The sequence below is a fragment of the Mesoplodon bidens genome, assembly GCF_964165515.1.
Source record: "Mesoplodon bidens genome assembly, chromosome: Y".
Classification (NCBI taxonomy): Eukaryota; Metazoa; Chordata; class Mammalia; order Artiodactyla; family Ziphiidae; genus Mesoplodon; species Mesoplodon bidens.
The window spans coordinates 28605444-28630999 of NC_138180.1; positions in this window are offsets into that span (position 1 = coordinate 28605444).

Below are 25556 nucleotides of genomic sequence, written 5' to 3' on the forward strand. Positions count from 1 at the left end.
GGAATCACATTGTTGAAAATGGACCTCGCTAAGTCACAATAGAAGGCAAGGAAAAAAAGGACACAATGCCATTTGAAGCACCGTAGATGATTCTAGAGGTAATCACGTGACATATAGTAAGTCAGAAAGTGAAAGACACATCATATCATATCACTTATAGGTGTTACCTAAAAATGCATACCAGGGCAGATATTTCCACCGGGAAGGGCAATCAGAGATTCATTAAACAAACTTATGGTTCACCCATGGAAAGGTGTGAGGTTTGGTTTCATTACGATATCGGGTTTAACAGACTTATACAAACACAGGTGACACATATAATCACCAAAGACCTACGGAATACCAAAAGACTACTCAACATTCTGTCATGACGTACATGGGAAAAGGATCCCAGGAAAAACAGACATCTGTATATGTGTAAAAGAACCACATCTTCCACACCTACAACAAGCCAAACATTGTAATCAAACTTGCTGTAAAAAAAAATAAAAATTAAATTAAAAACACGAACAAGAAGTAGGGAGACAAACTTGAGGTGCTTTCTCCTGGCACATTCCATTCTAAATTCCAATGTAGAACACGACTTCCTTTGAGGCTCTGTTGCCCTAGTAACCAGAATTGGTAAGGGAGAACTGCTGCCACCTTGTGGCCGTTTCACACAACAGCAGCTTTAATCCTAGCGCTAATGGTCAGTTGATATTCAAAATCATTGCAGACCTGTAAATGACACCTGCCCTGAAAACAAATCCTGGGGTCACTTATCGACCAAAAAATTCAAAGGACGTCCATATTTCAAAACGACCATTTCAAAAGGCAAATTTTACGCATATTAGTTTTCTACTTCTTTTTCTTTCTTTCTTTTTTGGTTAAAAAAACGGGAAAGGAAAAAGGCATCCCTCAGAAGGGGCGAAAATAGTTGCAAACGAATCAATGGACAAAGGTTTAATCTCCAATATATATAAACAGCTCATGCAGCTTAATATTAAAAAAACAAACAAACCAATACAAAAATGGGCAGATCTAAAGAGACGTTTCTTTAAAGAAGACACAGAGATGGCCAAGACGCACATGAAAAGCTGCTCAACAGCACTAATTATTAGAGAAATGCAAATCAAAACTACAATGAGGTATCACCTCGCACCTGTTAGAATCGGCATCATCAGAAAATCTACAAACAACAAATTCTGGGAGTGTGTGGACAAAAGGAGCCCTCTTCCACTATTGGTGAGAATGTAAATTGATACAGTCACTACGGAGAACGCTATGGAGTTTCCTTAAAAAATCTAGAAATAGAATTACCATCTGATCGAGCAATCCCACTTCTGGGCATATACCCAAAGAAAACCATAAATCAAAAAGGCACATTCACCACAATGTTCATTGCTGCACTATTTACAATAGCCAGGTAATGGAAGCAACCTAAATGCCCACAGACAGATGATTGGATAAAGATTGGGTACATATATAAAATGGAATATTACTCGGCCATAAAAAGGAATGAAACTGGGTCATTTGTAGAGACATCGATGGATCTAGAGACTGTCATACAGAATGAAGTAAGTCAGAAAGAGGAAAACAAATATTGTATATTAATGCATATATGTGGAACCAAAAAAATTGTACAGATGAACTGGTTTGCATGGAAGAAATAGAGACACAGAGGTAGAGAACAAACGTATGGACACCAAGTGTGGGAAGCCATGGGTTGGTGGTGGTGGGATGAGTTTGGAGATTGAAAATGACCTGTATACATGTATATGCATAAAATACATAACTAATAATAGCCTGCTGTATAAAAAAGTAAATAAAATTAAATTTCAAAATTATAAAAAATAAAATTTAAAAATAAAACAGAAAAAAGTTCTTCCCTTCACACAGATGAATTTATAGGAATGAATTATTTCCATGCTTATATCTATAAATACATAAAAGAGGAATAAATTCCAACTTGAACCAAAATAAAAAAAAAAACTGAACCTATCAGGTATACAGAAGAAAACCCTACCAAGGCAATTGCTCCTGCGGTAAACAATTCTGTAGTTGGTCAAGGGTGGGGAATCATCTCACATATAGCCAGCAGCCACACGCCCCCAAGCAAGGAGCATCCTCATCGTGAAGCTGGGGTACCGTGCCGAGGCCTCTGTGAGTAAACGTAAGCTGAGCCCCAGGCCAGCTGCTGCTGAACTGTTCCCACCCTTCCCAGGTAAAACACCTGAATATGTACTAGGGCTTGAAAGCCTAGAGGAAGGGCCGCGGAGCCACACCAGCGACAGCACGCAGGCCAACTTGGTGCCTGCAGGCCAGCCAGGGTTGTCCTGGCCCCGGGCGCTCTTCCGGAAGCTTTCCATTGTCCTGCCTGAGATACCCAACCTGTCCTGGCCCCCACTGCTTTTTTCCTTCCTCACCTCTGTCCGGAGAGAAATTCCAGCGGAAGGTATGGGTGACACATCCTCTTCTTTACAGGAGGCAGCCTGGCAACTCCTGCAGTAAGGCCAGCAGAACCCCACTCACACCGGGCCACCAACAAAGCCTTGGCCCCTCAGTCCCTCCCACCAGCACAGCCCCGAGACTGCCTGCGGGGCAGAGAATCTGGAGTCAGGCACAGCTTCAGGGGCTATTGCTGCCTGGAGCGCTGTTTATATTGAACTCAACCAGGCATACCTGGGGAGGGCCGGCCGGCAGGGTAAGGCTGCCCAGGTCAGCTAATCCACAACCCTCAGGGAATCATATTGTTGAAAATGGACCTCGCTAAGTCAGAATAGAAGGCAAGGAAAAAAAGGACACAATGCCATTTGCAGCACCGTAGATGAGTCTAGAGGTAATCACGTGACATGTAGTAAGTCAGAAAGTGAAAGACACATATCATATCATATCACATATAGGTGTTACCTAAAAATAGATACCAGGGCAGATATTTCCACGGAGAAGGGCAATCACAGATTCATTAAACAAACTTATGTTTCATCAAAGGAAATGTGTGAGGATCGGTTTCCTTATGATATCGGGGTTCACAGCCATATACAAACACAGGTGACATATATAAGCACCAAAGACGTACGGAATACCAAGAGAGGACTACTCAACATTCTATCATAACGTACATGGGAAAAGGATCCCAGGAAGAACAGACATCTGTATATGTGTAAAAGAACCACATCTTCCACACCTACAACAAGCCAAACATTGTAATCAAACTTGCTGTAATAAAAAATAAAAATTAAATTAAAAACACGAACAAGAAATAGGGAGACAAACTTGAGGGGCTTTCTCCTGGCACATTCCATTCTAAATTCCAATCTAGAACAGGACTTCCATTGAGGCTCTGTTGCCCTAGTAACCAGATTTGGTAAGGGAGAACTGCTGCCACCTTGTGGCCGTTTCACACAACAGCAGCTTTAATCCCAGCGCTAATGGTCAGTTGATATTCAACATCATTGCAGGCCTGTAAATGACACCTGCCCTGAAAAGAAATCCTGGGGTCACATATCGAGCAAAAAATTCTAAGGACGTCCATATTTCAAAACGACCGTTTCAAAAGGCATATTTTATGCACATTAGTGTTCTGCTTCTTTGTCTTTATTTCTTTTTTGGTTAAAAAGACGGGAATGGAAAAAGGCATCCCTCAGACTGGGCGAAAATCGTTGCAAACGAATCAATGTACAAAGGTTTAATCTCCAATATATATAAACAGCTCATGTAGCTTAATATTAAAAAAACAAACAACCCAATACAAAAATGGGCAGAAGTTCTAAATAGACTTTTCTTCAAAGAAGACACAGAGATGGCCAAGACGCACATGAAAAGCTGCTCAACAGCACTAATTATTAGAGAAATGCAAATCAAAACTACAATGAGGTATCACCTCACACCTGTTAGGATCGGCATCATCAGAAAATCTACAAAAACAAATTCTGGGGAGGGTGTGGACAAAAGGAGCCCTCTTCCACTATTGGTGGGAATGTAAATTGATACAGTCACTATGGAGAACGCTATGGAGTTTCCTTGAAAAAACTAGAAATAGAATTACCATCCGATCCAGCAATCCCACTTCTGGTCATATACCCAGAGAAAACCATAAATCAAAAAGGCACATTCACCACAATGTTCATTGCAGCACTATTTACAATAGCCAGGTAATGGAAGCAACCTAAATGCCCACAGACAGATGAATGGATAAAGATGGGATACATATATAAAATGGAATATTACTCGGCCGTAAAAAGGAATGAAACTGGGTCATTTGTAGAGACATCGATGGATCTAGAGACTGTCATACAGAATGAAGTAAGTCAGAAAGAGGAAAACAAATATTGTATATTAATGCATATATGTGGAACCTAAAAGATGGTACAGATGAACTGGTTTGCAGGGAAGAAATAGAGACACAGAGGTAGAGAACAAACGTATGGACACCAAGTGTGGGAAGCCATGGGGTGGTGGTGGTGGGATGAGTTGGGAGATTGAGATTGACCTGTATACATGTATATGCATAATATACATAACTAAAAATAACCTGCTGTATAAAAATGTAAATAAGATTAAATTTCAAAATTATAAAAAATAAAATTTAAAAATAAAACAGAAAAAAGTTCTTCCCTTCACACAGATGTATTTATAGGAATGAATTATTTCCATGCTTATATCTATAAATACATAAAAGAGGAATAAAAGCTAACTTGAACCATAAAAGAAGAAAAACTTGAAACCACCAGTTATACAGAGGAAAACCCTATCAGGGCACTTGCTGCAGTGGTAAACAATTCTGAAAATGGTCAGAGGTGGAGAATCATCTCCCATACAGCCAGCCACACACCCCCCACACAAGGAGCGTCCTCATTGCAAAGCTGGGGGACCGAGCCGAGGCATCTCTGAATAAAGGTGAGCTGAGCCCCAGGCCAGCTGCTGCTGAACTGTTCCCACCCTTCCCAGGTAAAACACCTGAATATGTACAAGGGCTTGAAAGACTAGAAGCAAGGCCGTGGAGCCCCACCAGCGACAGCACGCAGTCCAACTTGGTGCCTGCAGGCCAGCCAGGGTGGTCCTGGACCCAGGCGCTGCTCTTCCGGAAGCTTTGCATTGTCCTGCCTGAGATACGGCACCTGTCCCGGCCCCACTGCTTTTTTCCTTCCTCACCTCTGTCCGGAGAGAAATTCCAGCGGAAGGTATGGGTGACACATCCTCTTCTTTACAGGAGGCAGCCTGGCAACTCCTGCAGAAAGGCCAGCAGAACTCCACTCACACCGGGCGACAAACAAAGCTGTGGCCCCTCACTCCCTCCCACCAGCACAGTCCCGAGACTGCTGACGGGGCAGAGAATATGGAGTCAGCCACAGCTTCACGGGCTATTGCTGCCTGGAGCGCTGTTTATATCGACCTCACCAGGCACACCTGGGGAGGGCCGGCCGGCAGGATAAGGCTGCCCACGTCAGCTAATCCACAACCCGCAGGGAATCACATTGTTGAAAATGGACCTCGCTAAGTCACAATAGAAGGCAAGGAAAAAAAGGACACAATGCCATTTGAAGCACCGTAGATGATTCTAGAGGTACTCACGTGACATATACTAAGTCAGAAAGTGAAAGACACATCATATCATATCACTTATAGGTGTTACCTAAAAATGGATACCAGGGCAGGTATTTCCACCGAGAAGGGCAATCAGAGATTCATTAAACAAACTTATGGTTCACCCATGGAAAGGTGTGAGGATTGGTTTCATTACGATATCGGGTGTAACAGACTTATACAAACACAGGTGACACATATAATCACCAAAGACCTAGGGAATACCAAAAGACTACTCAACATTCTGTCATGACGTACATGGGAAAAGGATCCCAGGAAAAACAGACATCTGTATATGTGTAAAAGAACCACATCTTCCACACCTACAACAAGCCAAACATTGTAATCAAACTTGCTGTAAAAAAAAATAAAAATTAAATTAAAAACATGAACAAGAAGTAGGGAGACAAACTTGAGGGGCTTTCTCATGGCACATTCCATTCTAAATTCCAATCTAGAACACGACTTCCATTGAGGCTCTGTTGCCCTAGTAACCAGAATTGGTAAGGGAGAACTGCTGCCACCTTGTGGCCGTTTCACACAACAGCAGCTTTAATCCCAGCGCTAATGGTCAGTTGATATTCAAAATCATTGCAGACCTGTAAATGACACCTGCCCTGAAAACAAATCCTGGGGTCACTTTTCGACCAAAAAATTCAAAGGACGTCCATATTTCAAAACGACCGTTTCAAAAGGCAAATTTTACGCATATTAGTTTTCTACTTCTTTTTCTTTCTTTCTTTTTTGGTTAAAAAAACGGGAAAGGAAAAAGGCATCCCTCAGAAGGGGCGAAAATAGTTGCAAACGAATCAATGGACAAAGGTTTAATCTCCAATATATATAAACAGCTCATGCAGCTTAATATTAAAAAAACAAACAACCCAATACAAAAATGGGCAGATCTAAAGAGACGTTTCTTTAAAGAAGACACAGAGATGGCCAAGACGCACATGAAAAGCTGCTCAACAACACTACTTATTAGAGAAATGCAAATCAAAACTACAATGAGGTATCACCTAGCACCTGTTAGAATCGGCATCATCAGAAAATCTACAAACAACAAATTCTGGGAGTGTGTGGACAAAAGGAGCCCTCTTCCACTATTGGTGAGAATGTAAATTGATACAGTCACTACGGAGAACGCTATGGAGTTTCCTTAAAAAATCTAGATATAGAATTACCATCTGATCCAGCAATCCCACTTCTGGGCATATACCCAAAGAAAACCATAAATCAAAAAGGCACATTCACCACAATGTTCATTGCTGCACTATTTACAATAGCCAGGTAATGGAAGCAACCTAAATGCCCACAGACAGATGAATGGATAAAGATTGGGTACATATATAAAATGGAATATTACTCGGCCATAAAAATGAATGAAACTGGGTCATTTGTAGAGACATCGATGGATCTAGAGACTGTCATACAGAATGAAGTAAGTCAGAAAGAGGAAAACAAATATTGTATATTAATGCATATATGGGAACCAAAAAAATTGTACAGATGAACTGGTTTGCAGGGAAGAAATAGAGACACAGAGGTAGAGAACAAACGTATGGACACCAAGTGTGGGAAGCCATGGGTTGGTGGTGGTGGGATGAGTTTGGAGATTGAAAATGACCTGTATACATGTATATGCATAAAATACATAACTAATAATAGCCTGCTGTATATAAAAGTAAATAAAATTAAATTTCAAAATTATAAAAAATAAAATTTAAAAATAAAACAGAAAAAAGTTCTTCCCTTCACACAGATGAATTTATAGGAATGAATTATTTCCATGCTTATATCTATAAATACATAAAAGAGGAATAAATTCCAACTTGAACCAAAATAAAAAAAAAAAAACCTGAACCTACCAGGTATACAGAAGAAAACCCTACCAAGGCATTTGCTCCTGCGGTAAACAATTCTGTAGTTGGTCAGAGGTGGGGAATCATCTCACATATAGCCAGCAGCCACACGCCCCCAAGCAAGGAGCATCCTCATCGTGAAGCTGGGGTACCGTGCCGAGGCCTCTGTGAGTAAACGTAAGCTGAGCCCCAGGCCAGCTGCTGCTGAACTGTTCCCACCCTTCCCAGGTAAAACACCTGAATATGTACTAGGGCTTGAAAGCCTAGAGGAAGGGCCGCGGAGCCACACCAGCGACAGCACGCAGGCCAACTTGGTGCCTGCAGGCCAGCCAGGGTTGTCCTGGCCCCGGGCGCTCTTCCAGAAGCTTTCCATTGTCCTGCCTGAGATACCCAACCTGTCCCGGCCCCCACTGCTTTTTTCCTTCCTCACCTCTGTCCGGAGAGAAATTCCAGCGGAAGGTATGGGTGACACATCCTCTTCTTTACAGGAGGCAGCCTGGCAACTCCTGCAGTAAGGCCAGCAGAACCCCATTCACACCAGGCCACCAACAAAGCCTTGGCCCCTCACTCCCTCCCACCAGCACAGCCCCGAGACTGCTGGCGGGGCAGAGAATCTGGAGTCAGGCACAGCTTCACGGGCTATTGCTGCCTGGAGCGCTGTTTATATTGCTGCCTGGAGCGCTGTTTATATTGACCTCAACCAGGCACACCTGGGGAGGGCCGGCCGGCAGGGTAAGGCTGCCCAGGTCAGCTAATCCACAACCCTCAGGGAATCATATTGTTGAAAATGGACCTCGCTAAGTCAGAATAGAAGGCAAGGAAAAAAAGGACACAATGCCATTTGCAGCACCGTAGATGAGTCTAGAGGTAATCACGTGACATGTAGTAAGTCAGAAAGTGAAAGACACATATCATATCATATCACATATAGGTGTTACCTAAAAATAGATACCAGGGCAGATATTTCCACGGAGAAGGGCAATCACAGATTCATTAAACAAACTTATGTTTCATCAAAGGAAATGTGTGAGGATCGGTTTCCTTATGATATCGGGGTTCACAGCCATATACAAACACAGGTGACATATATAAGCACCAAAGACGTACGGAATACCAAGAGAGGACTACTCAACATTCTATCGTAACGTACATGGGAAAAGGATCCCAGGAAGAACAGACATCTGTATATGTGTAAAAGAACCACATCTTCCACACCTACAACAAGCCAAACATTGTAATCAAACTTGCTGTAATAAAAAATAAAAATTAAATTAAAAACACGAACAAGAAATAGGGAGACAAACTTGAGGGGCTTTCTCCTGGCACATTCCATTCTAAATTCCAATCTAGAACAGGACTTCCATTGAGGCTCTGTTGCCCTAGTAACCAGATTTGGTAAGGGAGAACTGCTGCCACCTTGTGGCCGTTTCACACAACAGCAGCTTTAATCCCAGCGCTAATGGTCAGTTGATATTCAACATCATTGCAGGCCTGTAAATGACACCTGCCCTGAAAAGAAATCCTGGGGTCACATATCGAGCAAAAAATTCTAAGGACGTCCATATTTCAAAACGACCGTTTCAAAAGGCATATTTTATGCACATTAGTGTTCGGCTTCTTTGTCTTTATTTCTTTTTTGGTTAAAAAGACGGGAATGGAAAAAGGCATCCCTCAGACTGGGCGAAAATCGTTGCAAACGAATCAATGTACAAAGGTTTAATCTCCAATATATATAAACAGCTCATGTAGCTTAATATTAAAAAAACAAACAACCCAATACAAAAATGGGCAGAAGTTCTAAATAGACTTTTCTTCAAAGAAGACACAGAGATGGCCAAGACGCACATGAAAAGCTGCTCAACAGCACTAATTATTAGAGAAATGCAAATCAAAACTACAATGAGGTATCACCTCACACCTGTTAGGATCGGCATCATCAGAAAATCTACAAAAACAAATTCTGGGGAGGGTGTGGACAAAAGGAGCCCTCTTCCACTATTGGTGGGAATGTAAATTGATACAGTCACTATGGAGAACGCTATGGAGTTTCCTTGAAAAAACTAGAAATAGAATTACCATCCGATCCAGCAATCCCACTTCTGGTTATATACCCAGAGAAAACCATAAATCAAAAAGGCACATTCACCACAATGTTCATTGCAGCACTATTTACAATAGCCAGGTAATGGAAGCAACCTAAATGCCCACAGACAGATGAATGGATAAAGATGGGATACATATATAAAATGGAATATTACTCGGCCGTAAAAAGGAATGAAACTGGGTCATTTGTAGAGACATCGATGGATCTAGAGACTGTCATACAGAATGAAGTAAGTCAGAAAGAGGAAAACAAATATTGTATATTAATGCATATATGTGGAACCTAAAAGATGGTACAGATGAACTGGTTTGCAGGGAAGAAATAGAGACACAGAGGTAGAGAACAAACGTATGGACACCAAGTGTGGGAAGCCATGGGGTGGTGGTGGTGGGATGAGTTGGGAGATTGAGATTGACCTGTATACATGTATATGCATAATATACATAACTAAAAATAACCTGCTGTATAAAAATGTAAATAAGATTAAATTTCAAAATTATAAAAAATAAAATTTAAAAATAAAACAGAAAAAAGTTCTTCCCTTCACACAGATGTATGTATAGGAATGAATTATTTCCATGCTTATATCTATAAATACATAAAAGAGGAATAAAAGCTAACTTGAACCATAAAAGAAGAAAAACTTGAAACCACCAGTTATACAGAGGAAAACCCTATCAGGGCACTTGCTGCAGTGGTAAACAATTCTGAAAATGGTCAGAGGTGGAGAATCATCTCCCATACAGCCAGCAACACACCCCCCACACAAGGAGCGTCCTCATTGCAAAGCTGGGGGACCGAGCCGAGGCATCTCTGAATAAAGGTGAGCTGAGCCCCAGGCCAGCTGCTGCTGAACTGTTCCCACCCTTCCCAGGTAAAACACCTGAATATGTACAAGGGCTTGAAAGACTAGAAGCAAGGCCGTGGAGCCCCACCAGCGACAGCACGCAGTCCAACTTGGTGCCTGCAGGCCAGCCAGGGTGGTCCTGGACCCAGGCGCTGCTCTTCCGGAAGCTTTCCATTGTCCTGCCTGAGATACGGCACCTGTCCCGGCCCCACTGCTTTTTTCCTTCCTCACCTCTGTCCGGAGAGAAATTCCAGCGGAAGGTATGGGTGACACATCCTCTTCTTTACAGGAGGCAGCCTGGCAACTCCTGCAGAAAGGCCAGCAGAACTCCACTCACACCGGGCGACAAACAAAGCTGTGGCCCCTCACTCCCTCCCACCAGCACAGTCCCGAGACTGCTGACGGGGCAGAGAATATGGAGTCAGCCACAGCTTCACGGGCTATTGCTGCCTGGAGCGCTGTTTATATCGACCTCAACCAGGCACACCGGGGGAGGGCCGGCCGGCAGGATAAGGCTGCCCACGTCAGCTAATCCACAACCCGCAGGGAATCACATTGTTGAAAATAGACCTCGCTAAGTCACAATAGAAGGCAAGGAAAAAAGGACACAATGCCATTTGAAGCACCGTAGATGATTCTAGAGGTACTCACGTGACATATACTAAGTCAGAAAGTGAAAGACACATCATATCATATCACTTATAGGTGTTACCTAAAAATGGATACCAGGGCAGGTATTTCCACCGAGAAGGGCAATCAGAGATTCATTAAACAAACTTATGGTTCACCCATGGAAAGGTGTGAGGATTGGTTTCATTACGATATCGGGTTTAACAGACTTATACAAACACAGGTGACACATATAATCACCAAAGACCTAGGGAATACCAAAAGACTACTCAACATTCTGTCATGACGTACATGGGAAAAGGATCCCAGGAAAAACAGACATCTGTATATGTGTAAAAGAACCACATCTTCCACACCTACAACAAGCCAAACATTGTAATCAAACTTGCTGTAAAAAAAAATAAAAATTAAATTAAAAACATGAACAAGAAGTAGGGAGACAAACTTGAGGGGCTTTCTCATGGCACATTCCATTCTAAATTCCAATCTAGAACACGACTTCCATTGAGGCTCTGTTGCCCTAGTAACCAGAATTGGTAAGGGAGAACTGCTGCCACCTTGTGGCCGTTTCACACAACAGCAGCTTTAATCCCAGCGCTAATGGTCAGTTGATATTCAAAATCATTGCAGACCTGTAAATGACACCTGCCCTGAAAACAAATCCTGGGGTCACTTTTCGACCAAAAAATTCAAAGGACGTCCATATTTCAAAACGACCGTTTCAAAAGGCAAATTTTACGCATATTAGTTTTCTACTTCTTTTTCTTTCTTTCTTTTTTGGTTAAAAAAACGGGAAAGGAAAAAGGCATCCCTCAGAAGGGGCGAAAATAGTTGCAAACGAATCAATGGACAAAGGTTTAATCTCCAATATATATAAACAGCTCATGCAGCTTAATATTAAAAAAACAAACAACCCAATACAAAAATGGGCAGATCTAAAGAGACGTTTCTTTAAAGAAGACACAGAGATGGCCAAGACGCACATGAAAAGCTGCTCAACAACACTACTTATTAGAGAAATGCAAATCAAAACTACAATGAGGTATCACCTAGCACCTGTTAGAATCGGCATCATCAGAAAATCTACAAACAACAAATTCTGGGAGTGTGTGGACAAAAGGAGCCCTCTTCCACTATTGGTGAGAATGTAAATTGATACAGTCACTACGGAGAACGCTATGGAGTTTCCTTAAAAAATCTAGATATAGAATTACCATCTGATCCAGCAATCCCACTTCTGGGCATATACCCAAAGAAAACCATAAATCAAAAAGGCACATTCACCACAATGTTCATTGCTGCACTATTTACAATAGCCAGGTAATGGAAGCAACCTAAATGCCCACAGACAGATGAATGGATAAAGATTGGGTACATATATAAAATGGAATATTACTCGGCCATAAAAATGAATGAAACTGGGTCATTTGTAGAGACATCGATGGATCTAGAGACTGTCATACAGAATGAAGTAAGTCAGAAAGAGGAAAACAAATATTGTATATTAATGCATATATGGGAACCAAAAAAATTGTACAGATGAACTGGTTTGCAGGGAAGAAATAGAGACACAGAGGTAGAGAACAAACGTATGGACACCAAGTGTGGGAAGCCATGGGTTGGTGGTGGTGGGATGAGTTTGGAGATTGAAAATGACCTGTATACATGTATATGCATAAAATACATAACTAATAATAGCCTGCTGTATATAAAAGTAAATAAAATTAAATTTCAAAATTATAAAAAATAAAATTTAAAAATAAAACAGAAAAAAGTTCTTCCCTTCACACAGATGAATTTATAGGAATGAATTATTTCCATGCTTATATCTATAAATACATAAAAGAGGAATAAATTCCAACTTGAACCAAAATAAAAAAAAAAAAACCTGAACCTACCAGGTATACAGAAGAAAACCCTACCAAGGCATTTGCTCCTGCGGTAAACAATTCTGTAGTTGGTCAGAGGTGGGGAATCATCTCACATATAGCCAGCAGCCACACGCCCCCAAGCAAGGAGCATCCTCATCGTGAAGCTGGGGTACCGTGCCGAGGCCTCTGTGAGTAAACGTAAGCTGAGCCCCAGGCCAGCTGCTGCTGAACTGTTCCCACCCTTCCCAGGTAAAACACCTGAATATGTACTAGGGCTTGAAAGCCTAGAGGAAGGGCCGCGGAGCCACACCAGCGACAGCACGCAGGCCAACTTGGTGCCTGCAGGCCAGCCAGGGTTGTCCTGGCCCAGGGCGCTCTTCCAGAAGCTTTCCATTGTCCTGCCTGAGATACCCAACCTGTCCCGGCCCCCACTGCTTTTTTCCTTCCTCACCTCTGTCCGGAGAGAAATTCCAGCGGAAGGTATGGGTGACACATCCTCTTCTTTACAGGAGGCAGCCTGGCAACTCCTGCAGTAAGGCCAGCAGAACCCCATTCACACCAGGCCACCAACAAAGCCTTGGCCCCTCACTCCCTCCCACCAGCACAGCCCCGAGACTGCTGGCGGGGCAGAGAATCTGGAGTCAGGCACAGCTTCACGGGCTATTGCTGCCTGGAGCGCTGTTTATATTGCTGCCTGGAGCGCTGTTTATATTGACCTCAACCAGGCACACCTGGGGAGGGCCGGCCGGCAGGGTAAGGCTGCCCAGGTCAGCTAATCCACAACCCTCAGGGAATCATATTGTTGAAAATGGACCTCGCTAAGTCAGAATAGAAGGCAAGGAAAAAAAGGACACAATGCCATTTGCAGCACCGTAGATGAGTCTAGAGGTAATCACGTGACATGTAGTAAGTCAGAAAGTGAAAGACACATATCATATCATATCACATATAGGTGTTACCTAAAAATAGATACCAGGGCAGATATTTCCACGGAGAAGGGCAATCACAGATTCATTAAACAAACTTATGTTTCATCAAAGGAAATGTGTGAGGATCGGTTTCCTTATGATATCGGGGTTCACAGCCATATACAAACACAGGTGACATATATAAGCACCAAAGACGTACGGAATACCAAGAGAGGACTACTCAACATTCTATCGTAACGTACATGGGAAAAGGATCCCAGGAAGAACAGACATCTGTATATGTGTAAAAGAACCACATCTTCCACACCTACAACAAGCCAAACATTGTAATCAAACTTGCTGTAATAAAAAATAAAAATTAAATTAAAAACACGAACAAGAAATAGGGAGACAAACTTGAGGGGCTTTCTCCTGGCACATTCCATTCTAAATTCCAATCTAGAACAGGACTTCCATTGAGGCTCTGTTGCCCTAGTAACCAGATTTGGTAAGGGAGAACTGCTGCCACCTTGTGGCCGTTTCACACAACAGCAGCTTTAATCCCAGCACTAATGGTCAGTTGATATTCAACATCATTGCAGGCCTGTAAATGACACCTGCCCTGAAAAGAAATCCTGGGGTCACATATCGAGCAAAAAATTCTAAGGACGTCCATATTTCAAAACGACCGTTTCAAAAGGCATATTTTATGCACATTAGTGTTCTGCTTCTTTGTCTTTATTTCTTTTTTGGTTAAAAAGACGGGAATGGAAAAAGGCATCCCTCAGACTGGGCGAAAATCGTTGCAAACGAATCAATGTACAAAGGTTTAATCTCCAATATATATAAACAGCTCATGTAGCTTAATATTAAAAAAACAAACAACCCAATACAAAAATGGGCAGAAGTTCTAAATAGACTTTTCTTCAAAGAAGACACAGAGATGGCCAAGACGCACATGAAAAGCTGCTCAACAGCACTAATTATTAGAGAAATGCAAATCAAAACTACAATGAGGTATCACCTCACACCTGTTAGGATCGGCATCATCAGAAAATCTACAAACAAGAAATTCTGGGGAGGGTGTGGACAAAAGGAGCCCTCTTCCACTATTGGTGGGAATGTAAATTGATACAGTCACTATGGAGAACGCTATGGAGTTTCCTTGAAAAAACTAGAAATAGAATTACCATCCGATCCAGCAATCCCACTTCTGGTCATATACCCAGAGAAAACCATAAATCAAAAAGGCACATTCACCACAATGTTCATTGCAGCACTATTTACAATAGCCAGGTAATGGAAGCAACCTAAATGCCCACAGACAGATGAATGGATAAAGATGGGATACATATATAAAATGGAATATTACTCGGCCGTAAAAAGGAATGAAACTGGGTCATTTGTAGAGACATCGATGGATCTAGAGACTGTCATACAGAATGAAGTAAGTCAGAAAGAGGAAAACAAATATTGTATATTAATGCATATATGTGGAACCTAAAAGATGGTACAGATGAACTGGTTTGCAGGGAAGAAATAGAGACACAGAGGTAGAGAACAAACGTATGGACACCAAGTGTGGGAAGCCATGGGGTGGTGGTGGTGGGATGAGTTGGGAGATTGAGATTGACCTGTATACATGTATATGCATAATATACATAACTAAAAATAACCTGCTGTATAAAAATGTAAATAAGATTAAATTTCAAAATTATAAAAAATAAAATTTAAAAATAAAACAGAAAAAAGTTCTTCCCTTCACACAGATGTATGTATAGGAATGAATTATTTCCATGCTTATATCTATAAATACATAAAAGAGGAATAAAAGCTAACTTGAACCATAAAAGAAGAAAAACTTGAAACCACCAGTTATACAGAGGAAAACCCTATCAGGGCACTTGCTGCAGTGGTAAACAATTCTGAAAATGGTCAGAGGTGGAGAATCATCTCCCATACAGCCAGCAACACACCCCCCACACAAGGAGCGTCCTCATTGCAAAGCTGGGGGACCGAGCCGAGGCATCTCTGAATAAAGGTGAGCTGAGCCCCAGGCCAGCTGCTACTGAACTGTTCCCACCTTTCCCAGGTAAAACACCTGAATATGTACAAGGGTTTGAAAGATTAGAAGAAAGGCCGTGGAGCCCCACTAGCGACAGCACGCAGTCCAACTTGGTGCCTGCAGGCCAGCCAGGGTGGTCCTGGACCCAGGCGCTGCTCTTCCGGAAGCTTTCCATTGTCCTGCCTGAGATACGGCACCTGTCCCGGCCCCACTGCTTTTTTCCTTCCTCACCTCTGTCCGGAGAGAAATTCCAGCGGAAGGTATGGGTGACACATCCTCTTCTTTACAGGAGGCAGCCTGGCAACTCCTGCAGAAAGGCCAGCAGAACTCCACTCACACCGGGCGACAAACAAAGCTGTGGCCCCTCACTCCCTCCCACCAGCACAGTCCCGAGACTGCTGACGGGGCAGAGAATATGGAGTCAGCCACAGCTTCACGGGCTATTGCTGCCTGGAGCGCTGTTTATATTGACCTCAACCAGGCACACCTGGGGAGGGCCGGCCGGCAGGATAAGGCTGCCCACGTCAGCTAATCCACAACCGGCAGGGAATCACATTGTTGAAAATGGACCTCGCTAAGTCACAATAGAAGGCAAGGAAAAAAAGGACACAATGCCATTTGAAGCACCGTAGATGATTCTAGATGTAATCACGTGACATATAGTAAGTCAGAAAGTGAAAGACACATCATATCATATCACTTATAGGTGTTACCTAAAAATGGATACCAGGGCAGATATTTCCACCGAGAAGGGCAATCAGAGATTCATTAAACAAACTTATGGTTCACCCATGGAAAGGTGTGAGGATTGGTTTCATTACGATATCGGGTTTAACAGACTTATACAAACACAGGTGACACATATAATCACCAAAGACCTACGGAATACCAAAAGACTACTCAACATTCTGTCATGACGTACATGGGAAAAGGATCCCAGGAAAAACAGACATCTGTATATGTGTAAAAGAACCACATCTTCCACACCTACAACAAGCCAAACATTGTAATCAAACTTGCTGTAAAAAAAAAATAAAAATTAAATTAAAAACACGAACAAGAAGTAGGGAGACAAACTTGAGGGGCTTTCTCCTGGCACATTCCATTCTAAATTCCAATCTAGAACACGACTTCCATTGAGGCTCTGTTGCCCTAGTAACCAGAATTGGTAAGGGAGAACTGCTGCCACCTTTTGGCCGTTTCACACAACAGCAGCTTTAATCCCAGCGCTAATGGTCAGTTGATATTCAAAATCATTGCAGACCTGTAAATGACACCTGCCCTGAAAACAAATCCTGGGGTCACTTATATACCAAAAAATTCAAAGGACGTCCATATTTCAAAACGACCGTTTCAAAAGGCAAATTTTACGCATATTAGTTTTCTACTTCTTTTTCTTCCTTTCTTTCTTTTTTGGTTAAAAAAACGGGAAAGGAAAAAGGCATCCCTCAGAAGGGGCGAAAATCGTTGCAAACGAATCAATGTACAAAGGTTTAATCTCCAATATATATAAACAGCTCATGCAGCTTAATATTAAAAAAACAAACAACCCAATACAAAAATGGGCAGAAGTTCTAAATAGACTTTTCTTCAAAGAAGACACAGAGATGGCCAAGACGCACATGAAAAGCTTCTCAACAGCATTAATTATTAGAGAAATGCAAATCAAAACTACAATGAGGTATCACCTCGCACCTGTTAGAATCGGCATCATCAGAAAATCTACAAACAACAAATTCTGGGAGTGTGTGGACAAAAGGAGCCCTCATCCACTATTGGTGAGAATGTAAATTGATACAGTCACTACGGAGAATGCTATGGAGTTTCCTTAAAAAATCTAGAAATAGAATTACCATCTGATCCAGCAATCCCACTTCTGGGCATATACCCAGAGAAAACCATAAATCAAAAAGGCACATTCACCACAATGTTCATTGCTGCACTATTTACAATAGCCAAGTAATGGAAGCAACCTAAATGCCCACAGACAGATGAATGGATAAAGATTGGGTACATATATAAAATGGAATATTACTCGGCCATAAAAAGGAATGAAACTGGGTCATTTGTAGAGACATCGATGGATCTAGAGACTGTCATACAGAATGAAGTAAGTCAGAAAGAGGAAAACAAATATTGTATATTAATGCATATATGTGGAACCAAAAAAATTGTACAGGTGAACTGGTTTGCAGGGAAGAAATAGAGACACAGAGGTAGAGAACAAACGTATGGACACCAAGTGTGGGAAGCCATGGGTTGGTGGTGGTGGGATGAGTTTGGAGATTGAAAATGACCTGTATACATGTATATGCATAAAATACATAACTAATAATAGCCTGCTGTATAAAAAAGTAAATTAAATTAAATTTCAAAATTATAAAAAATAAAATTTAAAAATAAAACAGAAAAAAGTTCTTCCCTTCACACAGATGAATTTATAGGAATGAATTATTTCCATGCTTATATCTATAAATACATAAAAGAGGAATAAATTCCAACTTGAACCAAAATAAAGAAAAAAATCCTGAACCTATCAGGTATACAGAAGAAAACCTTACAAAGGCAATTGCTCCTGCGGTAAACAATTCTGTAGTTGGTCAGAGGTGGGGAATCATCTCACATATAGCCAGCAGCCACACGCCCCCAAGCAAGGAGCATCCTCATCGTGAAGCTGGGGTACCGTGCCGAGGCCTCTGTGAGTAAACGTAAGCTGAGCCCCAGGCCAGCTGCTGCTGAACTGTTCCCACCCTTCCCAGGTAAAACACCTGAATATGTACTAGGGCTTGAAAGCCTAGAGGAAGGGCCGCGGAGCCACACCAGCGACAGCACGCAGGCCAACTTGGTGCCTGCAGGCCAGCCAGGGTTGTCCTGGCCCCGGGCGCTCTTCCGGAAGCTTTCCATTGTCCTGCCTGAGATACCCAACCTGTCACGGCCCCCACTGCTTTTTTCCTTCCTCACCTCTGTCCGGAGAGAAATTCCAGCGGAAGGTATGGGTGACACATCCTCTTCTTTACAGGAGGCAGCCTGGCAACTCCTGCAGTAAGGCCAGCAGAACCCCACTCACACCGGGCCACCAACAAAGCCTTGGCCCCTCACTCCCTCCCACCAGCACAGCCCCGAGACTGCTGGCGGGGCAGAGAATCTGGAGTCAGGCACAGCTTCAGGGGCTATTGCTGCCTCGAGCGCTGTTTATATTGACCTCAACCAGGCACACCTGGGGAGGGCCGGCCGGCAGGATAAGGCTGCCCATGTCAGCTAATCCACAACCCGCAGGGAATCATATTGTTGAAAATGGACCTCGCTAAGTCAGAACAGAAGTCAAGGAAAAAAGGACACAATGCCTTTTGCAGCACCGTAGATGAGTCTAGAGGTAATCACGTGACATGTAGTAAGTCAGAAAGTGAAAGACACATATCATATCATATCACTTATAGGTGTTACCTAAAAATGGATACCAGGGCAGATATTTCCACGGAGAAGGGCAATCACAGATTCATTAAAGAAACTTATGGTTCACCGATGGAAAGGTGTGAGGATTGGTTTCATTACGATATCGGGGTTAACAGACTTATACAAACACAGGTGACATATATAATCACCAAAGACCTACGGAATACCAAAAGACTACTCAACATTCTGTCATAACGTACATGGGACATGGATCCCAGGAAAAACAGACATCTGTATATGTGTAAAAGAACCACATCTTCCACACCTACAACAAGCCAAACATTGTAATCAAACTTGCTGTAATAAAAAATAAAAATTAAATTAAAAACACGAAACAGAAGTAGGGAGACAAACTTGAGGGGCTTTCTCCTGGCACATTCCATTCTAAATTGCAATCTAGAACACGACCTCCATTGAGGCTCTGTTGCCCTAGTAATCAGAATTGATAAGGGAGAGCTGCTGCCACCTTGTGGCCGTTTCACAGCAGCTTTAATCCCAGCGCTAATGGTCAGTTGATATGCAAAATCATTGCAGGCCTGTAAATGACACCTGCCCTGAAAACAAATCCTGGGGTCACATATCGACCAAAAAATTCAAAGGACGTCCATATTTCAAAATAACCGTTTCGAAAGGCATATTTTATGCACATTAGTTTTCTGCTTCTTGTTCTTTCTTTCTTTTTTGGTTAAAAAAACGGGAATGGAAAAAGGCATCCCTCAGAAGGGGGGATAATAGTTGCAAACGAATCAATGGACAAAGGTTTAATGTCCAATATATATAAACAGCTCATGCAGCTTAATATTAAAAAAACAAACAACCCAATACAAAAATGGGCAGATCTAAAGAGACGTTTCTTCAAAGAAGACACAGAGATGGCCAAGACGCACATGAAAAGCTGCTCAACAGCACTAATTATTAGAGAAATGCAAATCAAAACTACAATGAGGTATCACCTCACACCTGTTAGAATCGGCCTCATCAGAAAATCTAGAAACAACAAATTCTGGGGAGGGTGTGGAAAAAAGGATCCCTCTTCCACTATTGGTGGGAATGTAAATTGATACAGTCAGTATGGAGAACACTATGGAGTTTCCTTAAAAAAACTAGAAATAGAATTACCATCTGATCCAGCAATCCCACTTTTGGGCATATACCTAGAGAAAACCATAAATCAAAAAGGCACATTCACCACAATGTTCATTGCAGCACTATTTACAATAGCCAGGTAATGGAAGCAACCTAATTCCCACAGACAGTTGAAAGGATATAATTGGGGTACATATATAAAATGGAATATTACTCGGCCATAAAATGGAATGAAACAGGGTCATTTGTAGAGACATCGATGGATCTAGAGACTGTCATACAGAATGAAGTAAGTCAGAAAGAGGAAAACAAATATTGTATATTAATGCATATATGTGGAACCTAAAAAATGGTACAGATAAACTGGTTTGCAGGGAAGAAATAGAGACACACAGGTAGAGAACAAACGTATGGACACCAAGTGTGGGCAGCCATGGGGTGGTGGTGGTGTGATGAGTAGGGAGATTGAGATTGACCTGTATACATGTATATGCATAAAATACATAACTAATAATAACCTGCTGTATAAAAAAGTAAATAAAATTAAGTTTCAAAATTATAAAAAATAAAATTTAAAAATAAAACAGAAAAAAGTTCTTCCCTTCACACAGATGTATTTATAGGAATGAATTATTTCCATGCTTATATCTATAAATACATAAAAGAGGAATAAAAGCTAACTTGAACCATAAAAGAAGAAAAACCTGGACCCACCAGTTATACAGAGGAAAACGCTATCAGGGCACTTGCTCCAGCGGTAAACAATTCTGAAATTGGTCAGAGGTGGGGAATCATCTCCCATACAGCCAGCAACCCACCCCACACACAAGGAGCGTCCTCATTGCAAAGCTGGGGGACCGTGCCAAGGTATCTCTGAATAAAGGTGATCTGAGCCCCAGGCCAGCTGCTGCTCAACTGTTTCCACCCTTCCCAGGTAAAACACCTGAATATGTACAAGGGCTTGAAAGCCTAGAGGAAGGGCCGTGGAGCCACACTAGCGACAGCACGCAGGGCAACTTGGTGCCTGCAGGACAGCCAGGGTGGTCCTGGACCCGGGCGCTCTTCCGGAAGCTTTCCATTGTCCTGCCTGAGATACGGCACCTGTCCCGGCACCCACTGCTTTTTTCCTTCCTCACCTCTGTCCGGAGAGAAATTCCAGCGGAAGGTATGGGTGACACATCCTCCTCTTTACAGGAGGCAGCCTGGCAACTCCTGCAGAAAGGTCAGCAGAACCCCACCAACACCGGGCCACCAACAAAGCTGTGGCCCCTCAATCACTCCCACCAGCACAGCCTCGAGACTGCTGATGGGGCAGAGAATATGGAGTCAGGCACAGGTTCAGGGGCTATTGCTGCCTGGAGCGCAGTTTATACTGACCTCAACCAGGCACACCTGGGGAGGGCCGGCCGGCAGGATAAGGCTGCCCACGTCAGCTAATCCACAACCCGCAGGGAATCACATTGTTGAAAATGGACCTCGCTAAGTCAGAATAGAAGGCAAGGGAAAAAAGGACACAATGCCTTTTGCAGCACCGTAGATGAGTGTTGAGGTAATCACGTGACATGTAGTAAGTCAGAAAGTGAAAGACACATATCATATCATATCACTTATAGGTGTTACCTAAAAATGGATACCAGGGCAGATATTTCCACGGAGAAGGGCAATCACAGATTCATTAAACAAACTTATGTTTCACCAATGGAAAGGTGTAAGGATTGCTTTCATTACGGTATCGGGGTTAATAGATTTATACAAACACAGGTGACATATATAATCACCAAAGACCTACGGAATACCAAAAGACTACTCAACATTCTGTGATAACGTACATGGGAAAAGGATCCCAGGAAAAACAGACATCTGTATATATGTAAAAGAACCACATCTTCCACACCTCCAACAAGCCAAACATTGTAATCAAACTTGCTGTAATAAAAAAATAAAAATAAAATTAAAAACACGAATAAGAAGTAGGGAGACAAACTTGAGGGGCTTTCTCCTGGCACATTCCATTCTAAATTCCAATCTAGAACATGACTTCCATTGAGCTCTGTTGCCCTAGTAACCAGATTTGGTAAGGGAGAACTGCTGCCACCTTGTGGCCGTTTCACACAACAGCAGCTTTAATCCCAGCGCTAAAGGTCAGTTGATATTCAAAATCATTGCTGGCCTGTAAATGACACCTGCCGTGAAAAGAAATCCTGGGGTCACATATCGACCAAAAAATTCAAGGGACGTCCATATTTCAAAACGACCGTTTCAAAAGGCATATTTTATGCACATTAGTTTTCGGCTTCTTTTTCTTTCTTTCTTTTTTGGTTAAAAAAACGGAAATGGAAAAAGGCACCCCTTAGAAGGGGCGAAAATAGTTGCAAACGAATCAATGGACAAAGGTTTAATCTCCAATATATATAAACAGCTCATGCAGCTTAATATTAAAAAACAAACAACCCAATACAAAAATGGACAGAAGATCTAAAGAGACGTTACTTTAAAGAAGACACAGAGATGGCCAAGACGCACATGAAAAGCTGCTCAACAGCACTAATTATTAGAGAAATGCAAATCAAAACTACAATGAGGTATCACCTCACACCTGTTAGAATCGGCATCATCAGAAAATCTAAAAACAACAAATGCTGGGGAGGGTATGGACAAAAGGAGCCCTTTTCCACTATTGGTGGGAATGTAAATTGATACAGTCAGTATGGAGAACACTATGGAATTTCCTTAAAAAAACTAGAAATAGAATTACCATCTGATCCAGCAATCCCACTTCTGGGCATATACCCAGAGAAAACCATAAATCAAAAATGCGAATTCACCACAATGTTCATTGCAGCACTATTTACAATAGCCAGGTAATGGAAGCAACCTAAATGCCCACAGACAGATGAATGGATAAAATTGGGGTACATATATAAAATGGAATATTACTCGGCCATAAAATGGAATGAAACTGGGTCATTTGTAGAGACATCGAAGGATCTAGAGACTGTCATACAGAATGAAGTAAGTCAGAAAGAGGAAAACAAATATTGTATATTAATGCATATATGTGGAACCTAAAAAACGGTACAGATGAACTGTTTGCAGGGAAGAAATAGAGACACAGAGGTAGAGAACAAACGTATGGACACCAAGTGTGGGAAGCCATGGGGTGGTGGTGGTGGGATGAGTTGGGAGATTGAGATTGACCTGTATACATGTATATGCATAAAATACATTACTAATAATAACCTGCTGTATAAAAAAGTAAATAATATTAAATTTCAAAATTATAAAAAATAAAATTTAAAAATAAAACAGAAAAAAGTTCTTCCCTTCACACAGATGTATTTATAGGAATGAATTGTTTCCATGCTTATATCTATAAATACATAAAAGAGGAATAAAAGCTAACTTGAACCATAAAAGAAGAAAAACCTGGACCCACCAGTTATACAGAGGAAAACGCTATCAGGGCATTTGCTCCAGCGGTAAACAATTCTGAAATTGGTTAGAGGTGGGGAATCATCTCCCATACAGCCAGCAACCCACCCCACACACAAGGAGCATCCTCATTGCAAAGCTGGGGGACCGTGCCGAGGCATCTCTGAATAAAGGTGAGCTGAGCCCCAGGCCAGCTGCTGCTGAACTGTTCCCACCGTTCCCAGGTAAAACACCTGAATATGTACAAGGGCTTGAAAGCCTAGAGGAAGGGCCGTGGAGCCACACCAGCGAGAGCACGCAGGGCAACTTGGTGCCTGCAGGCCAGCCAAGGTGGTCCTGGACCCGGGCGCTCTTCCAGAAGCTTTCCATTGTCCTGCCTGAGATACCCCACCTGTCCCGGCCCCCACTGCTTTTTTCCTTCCTCACCTCTGTCCAGAGAGAAATTCCAGCGGAAGGTATGGGTGACACATCCTCTTCTTTACAGGAGGCAGCCTGTCAACTCCTGCAGAAAGGCCAGCAGAACCCCACTCACACGGGGCCACCAACAAAGCTGTGGCCCCTCACTCCCTCCCACCAGCACAGCCCCGAGACTGCTGACGGGGCAGAGAATATGGAGGCAGGCACAGCTTCAGGGGCTATTGCTGCCTGGAGCACTGTTTATATTGACCTCAACCAGGCGCACCTGGGGAGGGCCGGCTGGCAGGGTAAGGCTGCCCACGTCAGCTAATCAACAACCCGCAGGGAATCACATTGTTGAAAATGGACCTCGCTAAGTCAGAATAGAAGGCAAGGAAAAAAAGGACACAATGCCATTTGCAGCACCGTAGATGAGTCTAGAGGTAATCACGTGACATGTAGTAAGTCAGAAAGTGAAAGACACATATCATATCATAACACTTAGAGGTGCTACCTAAAAATGGATACCAGGGCAGATATTTCCACGGAGAAGGGCAATCACAGATTCATTAAACAAACCTACGGTTCACCCATGGAAAGGTGTGAGGATTGGTTTCATTACGATATCGGGGTTAACAGACATATACAAACACAGGTGACATATATAATCACCAAAGACCTACAGAACACCAAAAGACTACGCCACATTCTGTCATAACATACATGGGAAAAGGATCCCAGGAAGAACAGACATCTGTATATGTGTAAAAGAACCACATCTTCCACACCTACAACAAGCCAAATATTCTAATCAAACTTGCTGTAATAAAAAAATAAAAATTAAAATAAAAACACGAACAAGAAGTAGGGAGACAAACTTGAGGGGCTTTCTCCTGGCACATTCCATTCTAAATTCCAATCTAGAACAGGACTTCCATTTAGGCTCTGTTGCCCTAGTAACCAGATTTGGTAAGGGAGAACTGCTGCCACCTTGTGGCCGTTTCACACAACAGCAGCTTTAATCCCAGCGCTAATGGTCAGTTGATATTCAACATCATTGCAGACCTGTAAATGACACCTGCCCTGAAAAGAAATCCTGGGGTCACATATCGACCAAAAAATTCTAAGGACGTCCATATTTCAAAACGACCGTTTCAAAAGGCCTATTTTATGCACATTAGTGTTCTGCTTCTTTGTCTTTATTTCTTTTTTGGTTAAAAAGACGGGAATGGAAAAAGGCATCCCTCAGAATGGGCGAAAATCGTTGCAAACGAATCAATGGACAAAGGTTTAATCTCCAATATATATAAACAGCTCATGCAGCTTAATATTAAAAAAAC